We start from the raw sequence: 17,168 nt of genomic DNA on the forward strand, positions 1-17,168 counted from the left end.
GACAAACATGTCTGAGTCTGAGCCTATGCAGCAACAGGGGTCAGAGTTGCTGTCCATGGCTCATATTACAACTAGAGAACATGGGGATTTCCCTGGTCAAGGCAGCCTGTGCATACTTGTACTCTGGAGAGCTGGCCCCAGATTTCACCCTTGACAGCACTCGGAAGAGCACTCACAATCCAAGATGGCAGCCCAGACCACGAGCGGTGTCTGATTGGCAGGAGAGAGCAAATGGACCAGGCTGGGAGCTACAGACCACAAGATCTGGAGAGTTCTAGGTGAGAGGGGTGCAGAACACAGGTAGATCTGCCCTCTGACCATCCACAGAGAACTGGCGTCTAGTTCCCAGAGACTGACCGCATGCCCATCAGTGAGCTGCATCTGCACTCTATATCTTGGACTCTGTAGTTGTGACTGAATTGTGGGTGATGAAGCACCAGCATCTGGAACTGATAGCCCAAGGGAGAACCAAGGAGAAATGAAAAAGGCAGGAGAAAGGATGAGTCTGACCTCAGACCACCCCACCAGTCCACAGAAAGCCCCAGATTCCTGTGGCCACAGACAGGGTCTCCAAAGCACAGTGTAGTCAGTTTGGCTGTACCTACTCTCTCTCTCTCTCTCTCTCTCTCTCTCTCTGAACTGTGAGCTACAAGGCACCTGCATCAGTGCCTGCTGGCACAGAGGGAGTCCAGAGTGTGTATCTGGTATAAATCTGACCTCAGATCACTCCTCCACCCCATGAAGGAACCCAGGGCCCTTGTGGGGGGCAGGACAGCTGACTATGAATACCTTCTACAGCTACAGTGTAGTACTCACTCTCTGTCAGACTGAACCAAGGCCCCACAGCCTGAGTGGGAATGCACAGGTGGAAGTCTAGCCAACTGCTTTAAGACAGTGTGGAACTTCACTCTCTGACAGGATGAACCAAGGCCCACAGTCTCCAAAGCACAGCCAAAGGCAGGGTAGTGGGCTGTGTCTACACTCTCTTGGACCTAAACTTGGGCTTTAGGACAGCAGCACCAGCCTCTGCTTGTCCAGTGGAGAGCCTAGGGTGTGGAGCAACATCCCCAGAGCTAAACCCAGGTCACGTGCCTAATCCAGGGAAGGGTTCCTTGATCTCCACAGGTGAGGCCTCTCCACATATAGACACACACCAATGAACTGCTCTCAACGGCCAGTGAAGGACACCAGAACTACCTCCCAAAGCCATTAACAACAAGATGAATAAAGGCTAGCATAAAAACCCAAACAATGCAAGGCAAAATAATATGGCATCTCCAGAACCCAGTTATTCCAAAGAAATCAACCCTAGGAACTCAAACACAACTGAAGCACAAGAAAATGACCTCAAATCCTGAATAATAAAGATGATAATGGAGGAAATGAATAAAATCCATAAACAAATACAGGAAGATGAAGCCATATGGATTGAGGAATGTAGAGAGGCCATGACTGAAACCTATTAGAGGAAATGAAGAAATATCTGGAAGAAATTCAGGAAAATACAAACTATCAGATTAAGAAAATCAATACAATTGTTCAAAATCTGAAGGTGAAAATGGAAACAATCATAAAAGCACAAAGAAGAGAAAGCCAGGACCAAATGAACTTAGAGAAGAAAACAGGAAATGCAGAGGAAGGCATTGTTAATAGAATTCAAGACATGGAGGAAAGAATCTTGGGTGTAGAAGACACAGAAGAATTTGAAGTAACAATCAAAGAAAACGTTAAATGTGAAAAATTCCTAACATAAAACAGCCAAAAAATGAAGGACAACATGAAAAGACAAAACGTGAGGATAACAGGAATTAAGGAAAGAAAAGACGTCTGGCTCCAAGGCCCAGAAAATATTTTCAACAAAATGGAATAAAATTCCCCCTATTTAAAGAAAGATATGTATATAAACATACAAGAGGCCTACAGTACAATAACTAAAATAGACAAGAAAAGGAAATAGTCCTGACAGATAATAAGCAAGACACAAAATGGACTGAACAAGGAAAAAATATTAAAAGTGGCAATGGAAAATGGCCAAGTAAAATATAATAGGAAACCCAACAGAATCACACCTGACTTCTCAGCAGGGACCATAAAAGCCAGAAGAGCCTTTGCTTGAAAACCCCAAGAGATCACAGATGCCAGTCCAGACTACTACACCCAGGGATACTTTCAATAACCATAGATGGAGAAAACAAGATATTCCATGATTTAAAAAAAAACACTTTCAAACAGTTTCTATCCACAAAATGAGCTATATAGAAGTTACTAGAAGGAAAACTCCACCACAAAATGACAAACTACAACCAGGATAAGACCAGAAATAGATAACATCACTGCAGCAAAACATAACCAGACAAACACTCTACTGCAACCAATATCAAAATCAAGGGACTTAACAGTCACTGGTAATTAATATCTCTCAACATCAATGGTCTCAACTCTCCAATAAAAAGACACAAGTTAACAGAATGTATGCATAAATAAGACCCAACATTCTTCCACATTTAAGAAACACACCTCAGCCACAAGGATAGACATTACCTCAGGGTAAAAGGCTTGAAAAGGGTATTCCAAGCAAATAAACACAAGAAGAAACCTGGTGTAGCCATTCTGATATCTAATAAAAATAGAATTTCAATCAAAGTTAATCAAGAGAGATGAGGAAGGACACATCATATTCATCAAAGGAAAATTCAACCAAGATGACATCACAATTCTGAACATCTATGCCCCCAATACTATGTCATCCACATTTGTAAAAGAAACCTTAATACAGCTTAACTCACACATTGCTCCCCACACATTACTAGTGGGAGACTTCAACACCCCACTTTCAAAAAAAGATAAGTTAATGAATCAGAAGCTAAACCAAGAAATAATGAAACTAACCGATGTCATGAATCAAATAGACATAACAGATATCTACAGAACTTTTCACCCAATTGCAAAGATGATATCTTCTTCTCAGAACCTCATGGAAACGTCTCAAAAACTGAACATATAGTTTGTCACAAAGCAAACATCAACAGATACCACCATGGACTAAAGCTGGACTTCAAAAACAACAGTAATAGCAAAAAGCCTACATACACACACAGAAACTAAACAGCTCTCTACTCAAGGACAGCTGGATCAGGGAAGAAATCAAGAAAAATTAGGGACTTCCTAAAATTCAGTGAAAACAAAGGTACAACACACCCAAATTTATGAGTCACGTTGAAAGCCATGCCAAGAGGAAAATTCATAGCACTAGTGCCTTCATAAAGAGATTGGACACATTTTATAGAGGCAACTTAACAATACGTCTTGAAGCCCTAGAACAAAAGTAAGCAGAAACGCTCAAAAGGAGGAGATGGCTGGAAATAATCAAACCCATGGCTGAAATCAATAAATTAGAAACAAAGAGAAAAATTCAAAGACTCAACAAACCTAGAGCTGATTCTTTGAGAAAATGAACAAGATAGACAAAGCATTAGCCAAACTAACTAAAAGGCAGAGAGACAATATCAAAATTAACAAAATTAGAAATGAAAAGGGAGACATAACAACAGACATTGAGCAAATACAGGGACTCATTAGGTCTTACTTGAAAAGCCTATATTCCACAAAAATTTGAAAATCTAAAGGAAATGGATAATTTCCTTTTGATGGATTCAACTTGGAAAAGTTGAATCAAGATCAAATAAAAAATTAAACAGTCCTAACACTCCTACATAAATAGAAGCATTTATCAAAAGTGTCACAACCAGAAAGAGCTCAGGGCCAGATGGTTTTAGTGCAGAATTCTACCAGGCCTTCAAAGAAGAATGAATATCATTACTCTTCAAGGTACACCACAAAATAGAAATATGTAATAGACCATTACCAAACTCATTGTATGAGGCCAGAGACACCTTTCCAGCTAAATGTCACAAAGACCCAAGAAAGAAAGAGAAAAATCTGCTGAAGGAAAAGTGGGGGAGAGCCTTGACCTCACTGGCTCAGTAAACAACTTCTTGAACAGAACACCAACAACGCAGGCTCTAAGGTCAACAATTAGTAAATGAGACCTTGTGAGACTTAGAAACTTCTGTAAGGCAGAGGATATTGTTAACAGAACAAAGCAACAGCCTACAGACTGGGAAAAGATCTTCACCAACCCTACATCTGACAAAGGGCTAGTATCCAAAACGATAAAGAACTCAACAAATTAAAACTACCAAACCAAATAACCCAATTAAGAAATGGGCTCAGAGATAAAAAGAGAATTCTCAACAGAGAAATATCGAATGGCTGAGTAACACTTAAAGAAATGCTCGATGTCCTTAGTCATCAGGGAAATGCAAATCAAAACAACTCTGAGATTCTACCTTACACCAATTAGAATGGCTGAGATAAAAAACTCAAATGACATCACATGCTGACAAAAATGTGGAAGAAGGGAAATACTCCATTGCTGGTAGGAGTGCAAACTTGCACAACCACACTGGAAATCACTCTGATGCTTTGTCCGAAAACTTGGAATAGGGCCACCTCAAGAACTAGCTATTCCTCTCCTTGGAATATACCCAAAAGATATTCTACTACACAACAAGTAAATTTGTTCCACTATGTTCATAGCAGTCTTACTTGTAATTGCCATAATCTGAAAATAACCTAGATGTCCCTCAGTTGAAGAACGGATAAAGAAGCCGGTATGATTACATGATGGAATACTACTCAGCCATTAAAAGCAAGAAAATCTTGAAATTTCATCCTGAGTGAGTTAACTCAGACCCAGAAAGATATATATAGTATATATTTACTTATAATTGGAAACTAGCCCAATGTTAATCTCCTCTGCGAATCTTCACTCTTAGATGCTGAGACTTGCTATTGGCACTCCAGGTGACAGTAGTATAGGACAATGGGGATATGGAAGGACCCAGAGGGTCCAGAAACCCTACAAGAAGACCATCAAGGTTGGCTAATCTAGACCCAGGAGGACCTGCACAAACTGCTGTACCAACCAAGGACAATGTAGGCAGTAAACCTATACCCCCTATCCAGATCTAGCCAGAACAGTGCATTCTCCACAGTTGTGTGGAGATCAGTGACTGACTCTGATATGAACTCTGGTGCCCACATTTGACAACTTCCACTTGGTGGGGGAACCTGGTGGCATTCAGAGGAAGGGGAAGCAGCCTATCTGGACAAGACTTGATAGGCTGTAATCAAATGGTGGGTGAGGAGTTCCCTTTATGTCACAGGTTTATGGCAGGGGGCTAGTGTGAAAGAGGGTTGGAAGAGGTAACAGGAAAATATAAGTGAGGGGATAATAACCAGGATGCATTTGAATAATGAAATTTAATTAAAAAGAGAAAAAAGAAGAGCACTCATATGGACAGCACAGGGGAGCTGGCCCTAGTAGTGGGTATGTTGGAGAGCTGATCCTGCCACTTCTATGCTGTGGAATGGCTTGGGGCCAGAGAAAATGTCCCACAGCTCTGTTCCATGCCAACTGTGGCAGTCTAGAGAGCTGGCCCTGTGGTCATGAGAGATAGCATTGTCCCTTGCCAAATACAGAACTTAAGAGAAGGCCTTGGCACCACATCTGAGCAGCATAGTATAGCTGGTCTTGTAAAAGGGGTGGAGGTCACCATTTTTGAGGGTGAGAGCGTGGAAAAGGTGGTCCGACCACTTCTCTTTCATGAAGTGGTGTGGGTGTGTGATGCCCTCCTTGTCTTTCCCTTGTCACCTTCAATAGGCCATAGTGTAGTGGAGGAATACATGTTTTGTTTTGATCCCAAGTGTGGGATGGGGAACAGACTTGTATTTGTCCACTAGAAGACAAATCACTTCATATGGGGGCATGGTTTTTTCCAGCTGAAATACATTTTAGTACAGATTAAGAGGAGATTATATACATACATACATACATACATACATACATACATACATACATATATACATACATACATGCAAACCCAAAACAAGGGGCAGGGGACTTTTTGCTTTTTTTGGTCTTGGTATTGTTTGGCTGTTCATTGCTCCAATTCAAGATGCTCCTAGAGAGAACTGTACCAAAGAGTGGTTCAGTGCTTCAGGTTCTGGCTGTTCCAGGTCCTGCAGCTACTTTGGTTGAATTGGTGGTCTGCTCAAATCCTGCTACTATGCCAGGGCAATCACTCCCAGGAAATGAATCCAAAGAGGTCTACTTCTTCTGTTTCCATTAACCTTTTTTCTCTCTGATCTATGGTAGGTGGGTTGGAAGGGAGGTATAAGCATTAAAGAACCCCAAATAAAGTAAGTTTGGAAAAGGTAAAAACCAACACTAGAGAACTGACTCGGGTCATCAGAGTTGGAGACCTAGATAGGCCCCATAACTGGCTGTAGCACTCAAGAAATGCAGTTCTACACATCATCTGGACAATATGGTGAAGCAAGCCCAGATGGCGAAGAAACTGATGAGCCAGCCCTGAGGGTGTGAAAGTAAGAGATCTGCCCAAGGCCTTCATAGGTTTCATTACTTGGGAGAGTGGGCCTGGAGCCTCCTCTGGGTAGCACAGTGGAGTTTGTTCTGGAAGCATGAGCACAGGTGAGGCAGTTCTAAGGGTATGAGAGCAAGAGCTGCCTGGAGCAGTGTTGGAGAGCTCATTCTGGTGGTGAGGATAAAGGCTAACCAGCCCTGCTGCCACCTAGGCCCAGATCCAAGGTTTTGAATTGCCCCACCCCCAAATCTATACCATCTAAAAACAGTTGGGATAAATGAAAGATCCAATACTGCGGTTCAGAACTGCAGCTCTCATGAAAGAGTAACAACAAGATAACTAGGAGGACTCCCAATGAGGATCCATTGACTATTCATGAATTTGAGTGGCTTATTTTTTGTTGTTAAAAAATTCAAAAAATATAAAATCAAAGATTATGTATATGAAACAATTAACATCCTAAATAGTGCTTAGTGACTTTTAAGATTGAAGCACAGTGTTACTTTTGAGTATCGGCTCCAAATTCAAGCAAATGCTTGACTGAGTAAATCCATACTATAAGACAAAGTTTAAGGTCATGTTTAAAAACTGAGAGTTATCTTCACTTTAGTTACTTCATATAGACACAAAGAGAAGCCATGGTATTAGAAATTTTGTGATGCAACAACAAATCACATGGAGAAACAAACAAACAAAAAGATCCAAGTGTGAGCCCCAGGATATTGACATCTAATGGAAGAAAAGAAAGGCACAAACAACACCAGTCTAGAGGGTTTTAACATAATGGAAAACATAAAATTATAAATAAAGAACGTTAAATAGGAACTATGGTTTTTGGGGATAAAATATCTTTATTTATTAACATATATCATTTAGCATAAGCAAAGATGTTAAGTGTATGGAAAGATTTAGCTTGTGTGTTGCTCAGTTCATAACTGAATTGCATAAGATGAGTTTAGGAAATAACAACAACAAAATGTAGAAATTTTGTTTAAAAGGAATTTGGGTTGTTATCTTTGTCTACTTTCATGAGCTTTCATGTAACTAATATTTTTTTTCAAGACAGGGTTCTTGCTGTCCAGGACTCATTTTGTAGACAAGGCTGGCCTCAAATTCACATCAATCTGCCTGCCTCTGCCTCCCAAGTGCTGAGATTAAAGGCATGTGGCACCATGCTTGGTTAATAACTAATAAATTTATAAAGACTGATACAACTACAAAATTCAAATTAAAACATATCTTGCTCTTGACGAAGAAAACTCAGTGGAAAAAAAAACCCCTATGCCACCTGTTCATATTACTATTCTTATACAAACAGCAGACATTTCTGATAAAACATTTTTAAAGCCAAATTATACCTCAACATATCAGAAACATATAGTTTATTGAATCAAACATTGCCAATGTCTATAAGTTTAAGTTATTTATGAAAAAAGGATTCCTTTTCTTGATATAAAAGTGAAATTTATAACCAAAAATAAATTATGTATATATAATACATAATACTCCAGAACAAACATTAGAGGATTAGTTGCATGAAGGCAGGGTAAAAGTAAAAAGTAAAACATTGATGACTTCCAATTCAAGGACTTAGGTATTAGTGCCTGAGACTAGCAGGCAGTAAATCTTGCTAATTTTATGGATCATTCATAAAAAAATTAAAGGAGTATTTTGATTATGTTTGTCTTCTGCTTCTGATCTTCATAGGAATGCTATACTAACTCCATTACTAACTAGACATGAACAAGTAGATCAGGTGAACCCTAAGTGCACCCTCCTCCCCAACTGCTTCAAGCATGTTTTACTTCTAACACAAACCTAGCAGTCAAAGAGTTTCCACTCAAGGAACTCACTCTCTTCACATTCTAGAGGCCACACCATGTGCTAATATATCTCTGTAAGAACTCCTTCTGAGTTCACAAAAGAGCTAGATACTAGTCTTACATTTCAAACCACTGCTTACAGTGCTCTTTAGAATTATACAACTTTAAAAAATCATACTTGGCAATGAGAAGGTAAAGAGTCTAAAAAGTTTGAAATGTCCCAGTAGATACTGAACAGAAACCATGGAATAAATAACACAGCATTTGTTGCTTGGCAAAGTAGAACTAGAATTAGGTGATCTAGTAAACAATACAGAATTTCAGTAAAATACAGAACTCCCAGCTAAATTTAGGTATTAAGATTATAGGTAAATAATAATTTTTTGTTATGAGTCTGCCTACGAAATCATTGGAAAAAAGATTTATAGTCTTTTAGTTGCTCTTAGTGAGGCACTATAAAAATAAATGAGACCCCTTAAAACTAAAAAAACTTCTGCATAGTAAAGGACACTGTCATTAGGACAAAGTGTCAAGCTACAGAATTGGATTTTTACCAACTACACGTCTAATAGAAGATTAATATCTAATGTATATATAAAACTAAACATCTGCATGTAGGCTTTGATCTTTCTAAAAACCTAATTTATTTGGAATTATTTAATGCCTCTACTTCCTTCCCAAACCACTTACCCTAATAGGAGAGAAAAGAGGCTAATAAGGACAGTGGAAATAGCCCTTTTTAAACTCAGTTCCTTGGGGCAATTCCTCTTGTTAAATTCAGGATTACAATAGAAAACACAGCAATAGGAGTAAGCATCAGCAGGAGCAACAGCAAACACAGCATTCTCTTCAAGTGGCTCTCTTTAAGCGCATCTCAAATTAGGAGCAGTGCGCAGCCTGTGAAGTGATGCAAAGGTGATTGCTGTTTGTTATTTAGACTATATATATGCTCCCATATATTACACAGCATGTTTTGCAAACTGATAGAGACCATGCCTCTGCACAAGGCAGTTCCATTTCTAGAGGACAAACATCATAGACTCTCTCAAAGTCTGTTTCACATTGCACACTTGGGAACAAAACAAAAACATGTTTATATCCATTATAACTGAATAAGAAGAAAACAAATAACCCAATTAAGTAAACCAATTACAAACTGGGATACAGATTTGAACAGAGAATTCAGAAAAGAGGATGTCAAACAGCAGAGAAACATTTAAAGAAACATTCAACAGCCTTAGCCATCAAGATAGGCAGATTTGGGTCCAGGGGTCCCGCTCAAACTAAGGCACCCCTACCCAGATCTAGCCAATGGTCAGAACATTCTCCACAGTACAGTGGAGAGTGGGATATGACTTTCTCACCTACTCTGGTGCCTCATCTTTGACCATTTTCCCTGGAGGGGGAGACCCGGTGGCACTCAGAGGAAGGACAGCAGGTTACCAAGAAGAGACTTGATACCCTATGAGCATATACAGGGGGAGGTAATCCCCCTCAGGAACAGTCATAGGGGAGGGGAATAAGGGGAAAATGGGAGGGAGGGAAGAATGGGATGATACAGAGGATACAAGGGATGGGATAACCATTGAGATGTAACAAGAATAAATTAATTTAAAAAAAGAAAATGCAAATAAAACCTACTTTTTAAAAATAATTTTTTATTAATTTATTCAGATTACATCTAAAATTTTATCTCCTTGCTTGTCTCCTCCTGTTTCCCACCCCCCCCCACCGCCTCTTACACCCTATTCCTCTCCCCTGGGTCTGTGGCAGAAGGGGACCCCCTCCTCCACCATATAGTCACAACCTATCAGGTCTCATCTTGGTAGCCTTCCTATTCTTTCTCTGAGTACTACCAGGCCTCCCCACCACAGTTCATGCCAGAGTCAGACCCTACTCTCCACACAACTGTGGATAATGTCCTGTCCCTTGGCTAGATATAAGTAGGGGTTCAATATTTACTGCATATATTATCCTTAGTTGGTGCAGTATTTTGAGAAGATACCCTGCATCCAGATCCGCCTATCATGATGTTCTTCTTGTAGGTTTCTAGGACCCTCTGGGTCTTTCTATTTCTCCACTTTCCCATATTTCCCTCACCTAGAGTCTCAATAGGAGATCCATCCATCTATCCCAATCTCCTGGTAAGTGAAGACTTTCAGGGAATATTCCTGTTAGCCTAGTGTCCAATTATAAGTGAATATATACATTGTGAGTCTTTCTGAGTCTGTGTTACCTCACTCAGTGTGATCATTTCTAGTTCCATCTTTTTGACCACAAATTTCAGATTTTCCTTGTTTTTGATAGCTGAGTAGTAGTCCATAGCATAAATGTAACACAGTTTCTTTATCTATTCTTCAACTGAGGAACACTTAGTTTTTTTTTCAGGTTCTAGCTATTATGAATAAGGCCGTTATGAACATGGTGGAGCACATTGTGGGTATGATCCAAGGACTGGAATAGCTGGGTCTTGAGGTAGCCCTATTAAAAGTTTTCTGAGAAAGCACCAGATTGAATTCCAAAGTGGTTGTACAAGTTTGCATCCTCACCAGAAGTGAAGGAGTGTTCTCCTTTCTCCACATCCTTGCCAATATCTGCTGTCATTTGAATTTTTGATCTCTGCCAATTGGGTGGGTGTAAGATGGAATCTCAGAGTCATTTTGATTTGCATTTCCCTGATGACTAAGGATGTTGAGCATTTCTTTAAGTATTTCCCAGCCATTCAATATTCCTCTGTTGAAAATTCTCTGTTTAATTCTGAGCCCCATTTCTTAATTGGGTTATTTGGTTTAGTGGTGTTTAATTTCTTGAGCTCTTTATATATTTTGGATATAATACTTTTGACAGATGTAGGATTGGTGAAGATCTTTTCCCAGTCTGTAGGCTGTCACTTTGTTCTGTTGACAATGTCTTCTGCCTTACAGAAGCTCTATGCCTCATGAGAACTCATTTATTAATTGTTGACCTAAAGGCTTGGGCTGTTGGAGTTCTGTTCAGGAAGTTATTTCCTAAGTCAATGTGTCCCAGGCTTTACCCCACTTTTTCTTCTAACAGATTTTGTGTTTCTCATTTTATGTAGAGGTCTTTTTTTTCTTTTTTATTAATTTATTCTTGTTACATCTAAATGGTTATCCCATCCCTTGTATCCTCCCATTCTTCCCTCCCTCCCATTTCTCCCTTATTCCCCTCCCCTATGACCATTCCTGAGGGGGATTACTTCCCCCTGTATATGCTCATAGGGTATCAAGTCTCTTCTTGGTAACCTGCTGTCCTTCCTTTGAGTGCTACCTGGTTTTCCCCCTCCAGGGGACATGGTCAAAGGTGAGGCACCAGAGTAGGTGAGAAAGTCATATCCCACTCTCCACTCTACTGTGGAGAATGTTCTGACCATTGGCTAGATCTGGGTAGGGGTTTAAAGTTTTCTGCCTGCATTGTCCTTGGCTGGTGCCTTAGTTTGAGCGGGACCCCTGTGCCCAAATCTGCCTATCATAATGTTCTACTTGTAGGTTTCTAGGACCCTCTGGATCCTTCTACTTTGCCATTCTCTCATGCTTCTCTCATCTAGAGTCCCACTAGAATGTCCTCCCCTCTATCTCAGTTTCCTGGTAAGTGAAGGCTTTCATGGGACATGCCTCTTGGGTTAATATGCAGATATAATTGAGTATATACCATTTGAGTCTTTCTGCTTCTGGGCTAACTCACTTATTATGATCATTTCTAGCTCAATCCATTTATCTACAAATTTCAGGAATTCCTTGTTTTTAATAGCTGAATAGTATTCCATATTGTATATGTACCACAAATCCACACACATATGGTCACTTGAGTTTCAACAAAGAAGCCAAATCCATTCAATGGAAAAAGGATAGCATCTTCAACAAATAGTGCTGGTCTAACTGGATGTCTATGTGTAAAAGAATGCAACTGGACCCATATTTGTCACCTTGTACAAAACTCAAATCCAAGTGGATTAAAGACCTCAACATAAAACCAGAGACACTAAGTCACTTAGAAGAAAAAGTGGGGAAGAACCTGGAACATATTGGCACAGGAGACAACTTCCTGAACAGAACACCAACAGCCCAGGCATTAATGTCAACAATTAATAAATGGGACCTCACGAGGCTGAGAAGCTTCTGTAAGGCAGGAAACACTGTCAAGAGAACAAAGTGACAGCCTATGTAGAGGTCTTTAATCCACTTGGACTTGAGTTTTGTGCATGTGATAAATATGGGTCTAATTGCATTTTTCTATATGTAGGCATCCAGTTAGAACAGCACTATTTATTGAAGATGCTATCCTTTTCAATTGAGTAGATTTAGCTTCTTTGCGTGTAGATTTATTTCTGGGTCTTTGATTCGATTCCACTGATCAACCAGTCTACTGCTCTGCCAGTGCCATGCTGTTTTAATTACTGTTGCTCTAAAGTACAGCTTGAGATCAGGTATGGAGATAACTCCATAAGATTTTTTATCATACAGGATTGTTTTAGCTATTCTGTTTTTGTGTGTGTGTGTGTGTTGTTTTGTTTTTTGTTTTTCCATATGAAGTTCACAGTTGATCTTTCAATGTCTTTAAAAATTGTGTAGGTATTTTGGTAGGAATTTCATTGAATCTGTAAATTGCTATTGGTAAGATGGCCATTTTTACTATATTAATTCTTCTGATCCATGAACAAAGGAGATCTTTCCATCTTCTGATGTCATCTTCAATCTCCTTCTTCTGAGATTTGAATTTTTTTGAAACTGGTCTTTCTCTTGGTTGTTTAGAATTACTCATAGATATTTTGGATTGTTTGTGGCTATCATGAAGAGTGTAGTTTCCATAATTTCTTCCTCTGCACAATTTTCATTTATATATAGGAAGGCTAATGAATTTTTAAAATTAATTTTTATTCAGCCACTTTGCTGAAGGTGTTTACCAGCTGTAGGAGTTCTCTGGTGAAATTTTGGAGGTCACTTAAGTACACTATCCTATCATCTGCAAACAGGGATACTTTTACTTCCTCCTTTCTCATTTCCATCCCATTGATCTCCTTTTGATGTCTTATTACTCTGGCTATAACTTCAAGAACTATATTGAAGAGCTATGAAGAAAGTGGGCAACCTTGTCTGGTTCCTGATTTTAGAGGAATTTCTTTGAATATCTCCCATTTAATTTGATGCTGGCTATTGGTTTGCTGTATATAGCCTTTATTATGCTTAGGTATGTGTCTTGTATTCCTGATCTCTCCAAAACCTTAAACATGAATGGGTGTTGGATTTGATCAAATGCTTTTTCTGCATCTAAGGAGATGATCATGTGGTTTTTTTTCTTTCAATTGGTTAAATGGTGGATTATATTGATGGATTTCTGTATATTAAACCATTCCTGTATGCCTAGCATGAAGCCTACCTGGTCACGGTGAATGATATTTTTGATGTCTTCTTGTGTTTGGTTTGTGAGTATTTTATTAAGTATTTTTGCATCAATGTTCATAACAGAAATTGATCTGAAATTGTCTTTCTTAGGCCTTTGTGAGGTTTAGATATCAATGTGCTTATGTCCTCATAGAATGAATTTGTTAATATTCCATCCATTTCTATGTTTTAGAGTAGTTTGAAGAATATTGGTATGAGCTCTTCTTTGAAAGACTGGTAGACTCTGCACTGAAACCATCTGGCCCTGGCCTTTATTGGTTGGGAGACTATCAATGATTGCTTCTATTTCTGTAGGGGAAATAGGACTATTTAGTTTGTTTATCTCATCTTGATTCAATTTTGTCAAGTGGAATTGATCTAGAAAATTGTCCATTTACCTTAGATTTTCAAGTTTTGTGGCATATTTGCCTTTGAACTAAGATCTTATGATTATTTATATTTCTTCAGAGTTTGTTGTTATGTCTCCCTTTTCATTCCTGATTTTGTTGAACTGAATAGTGTCTCTCTGCCTTTAAGTTAATTTGGCTAATGATTTGTCTATCTTGTTGATTGTCTCAAAGAACCAGCTCCTGGTTTTGCTGATTCTTTGAATTGTTCTCTTTGTTTCTCATTTGTTGGTTTCAGCCCTGAGTTTGATTATTTCCAGATATCTATTACTCTTGAGTGTTTCTGCTTTTTTTTCCTTAGGGCTTCCAGGTGTGTCAATATGTTGCTTATATGGGATGTTTGCAATTTCTTTATAAAGGCATTGACACTATGAATTTTCCTTTTAGCACTGCTTTCAATGTGTCCCACAAAATTTGATTATGTTGTTCCTTCATTCTCATTGAATTTCAGGAAGTCCTTAATTTCTTTTTTTATCTCTTCCTTGACCCAGGTGTCATTAAGTAGAGAGTTGTTTCATTTCCATGTGTGTGTAGAATTTTTGTTATTTCTGTTGTTGTTGAAGTTCAGCCTTAGACCATGATGATCAGATAGGATACACTGTATTATTTCAACCTTCTTGTATTCATTGAGGCTTGCTTTGTGACATACTATCTGATCAATTTGAGAGAAAGTCTCATGGGGTTCTGAGAAGAAGGTATAATCCTTTGCGTTTGGGTGAAAAGTTCTGTAGATATCTATTAGATCCATTTGATTCATTACATTGGTTGGTGTTGTTTTTTCTCGGTTTAGTTTCTGTTTCAATGACCTATCCTTTGGTGAGAGTGAGGTGTTGAAGTCTCCCACTCTTAATGTGTAGGGATGGATGTGTGGTTTAAGCTTTGTTAATAGTTCTTTTACAAATGTGGGTGCCCTTGTATTGGGATCATAGATGTGCAGAATTGTGATGTCTTCTTGTTTGACTTTACCTTTGATGAGTACGAAATATTCTTCCTCATACCTTTAGATTAACTTTGGTTGAATCTATTTTGTTAGATATTAAAATGGCTACTCCCATTTGTTTCTTGTGTCCCTTCGCTGGAATACCATTTTTCATCCTTTTACCCTGAGTTAATGTCTATCCTTGTGGCTGAGATGTGTTTCTTGAATGTAGAAGAATGTTGGATCTTGTTTATGTATCCATTGATCTAGTCTGTGTCTTTTTATTGGAGAATTGAGACTATTGATGTTGAGAGATATTAATGACCAGTGACTGTTAAGAGTCTTAATTTTTATGTTGGTTCCAGTAGAGCATTTGTGAGATTGTGTTTTTGTGATGGTGTAGTTATCTATTTCCTGTGTACTTTTGGTTGCAGTTTGTCCTTGTGGGGTAGAGTTTTCCTTCTAGTAACTTCTGTAAAGCTGAATTTATGGATTGGTACTATTTGAATTTTTTTGGAATATCATGTTTTCTCTGTCCTTGATCATTCATTCATAGTTTCACTAGGTATAGAAGTCTGGCCTGGCATCTATGGTCACTTAGGGTTTGCAATACCTCTGTCCCGGTCCTTCTAGGTTTTATGGTCTCTGTTGCGAAGTCAGGTGTAACTCTGATAGGTTTGCCATTATATGTTACTTGGCCCTTTTCCCTTCCACTTTTAATATTTCTCTTTGTTCTATATATTTTGTGTTTTGATTACTATATGGTCAGAAGTTTTTCTTTTCTAGACTATTCTATTTGGTGTTCTGTATGCCTCTTGTAAGTTTATAAATATCTCTTTCCTTAAATTGGGGACATTTTCTTCTATGATTTTGTTGAAAATATTTTCTGGGTCTTGGAGTAGGGTGTCTTCTCTTTGGTCAATGCCTATTATCTTCAGGTTCCATCTTTTCATGGTGTCCTTGATTTCTTGGATGTTTTGTGTCAGTTATTTTTCAGATTTAGCATTTTCTTTGGTGGTTGCTTCAAGATATAGGGTTGTATTTTCTAGTTCTGAGATTCGTTTCCCCATCTCTTGGATCCTGTTAGAGAAGCTCACCTCTCTGTTGCTTGCTTTCTTCTCTAAACTCTCTCATGCCCATTTTTCTTCTGTCTGTGCCTTTATAATTGTTTTCATTTTCATCTTCAGATCTTGAACTGTCTTATTGATTTCCTTCATCTGACTGTATTTTCCCAAATTTCTTCCAGTGCCTACCTATAGGCCTCTTTTATGTCTTCCACCTCTTTGGCTGTGTCTTCCTGCATTTGTTTACAGATTTATTCATTTCCTCCATTATCATCTTCATTACTAAGGATTTGAGGTAATTTTCTTTTATTTCAATTGTGTTTGAGTTCTGCAGGTTGCTTTCTTTGGGTTAGCTGGGATCTGGAGATGCCATATTATTTTTGTTTTTGTAGTTTTGTTTTTACACTGGCATTTAGTCATCTTGCTGTCTCTGATGTTGGGACGTAGCTTCTGGTGTTCTTCACTGGTTGTTGAGATCAGTTTGTTTCTGAGTGATTATAGGTCAAGGGTCTTTTCCTATGGTGATCAGGGAACTCTACCCTAGGATATGCAGGTGACCTGGTTTAGGCTCCTGGAGACTTTGCTCCATACTTTGGGCTCCCCACTGGGTCAGCTGGGGTCGGTGCTAATGCTCTGCAGCTCCAATATCTATTTGAGGTAGTGTATGTAGAGCTGGTTATTCTGTCTTTGGCTGGGCTTTGAATACCCTGCCTTCAGGCCCTGGGGCTTTGTGTCCTAGGCTCAGATCACATAGAGTGCTTGGGCCCTTGTTGGCTTCAAGTAGTTGTTCAGAATTCTACCTGCTCCAGCCAGGTAGTGGGAACTAGGTTCTTTCTGCCAGGGAGAAAACAGCTACTGCCTTCTGATTGTTGTTGGCTGGATAGATTTCTGCCCTTCCCCTCTGACCTGTCCAGCAGCTCCTGAGAATGTGTAAGTCCCTGCTAGGATATGGAGCCTGGCTAGGCTGGATCTGTTGTGACCTATTGTTCCAGGACAATTCTCTGGGGTCAGCAGCTAGGTCTTGCTGGAATCTGCTCATACAGCACTGCTGTGCCTGGACAATGTTCCCACCACTGTCTGATCCCCCATGTGGCACCTGGGCTTTCT

At 39.2% G+C, this 17,168-nt stretch overlaps 1 pseudogene across 1 annotated transcript in view; it reads left to right on the forward strand.

Moving 5' to 3' along the window:
• Positions 1–17,168, forward strand: part of LOC311595759 (tubulin beta-6 chain-like) — a 194,515-nt pseudogene that overhangs the window by 69,230 nt on the left and 108,117 nt on the right. The window lies entirely within an intron of this gene.

Source organism: Acomys minous (assembly GCF_964271855.1).
Source record: "Acomys minous genome assembly, chromosome: 4".
Classification (NCBI taxonomy): Eukaryota; Metazoa; Chordata; class Mammalia; order Rodentia; family Muridae; genus Acomys; species Acomys minous.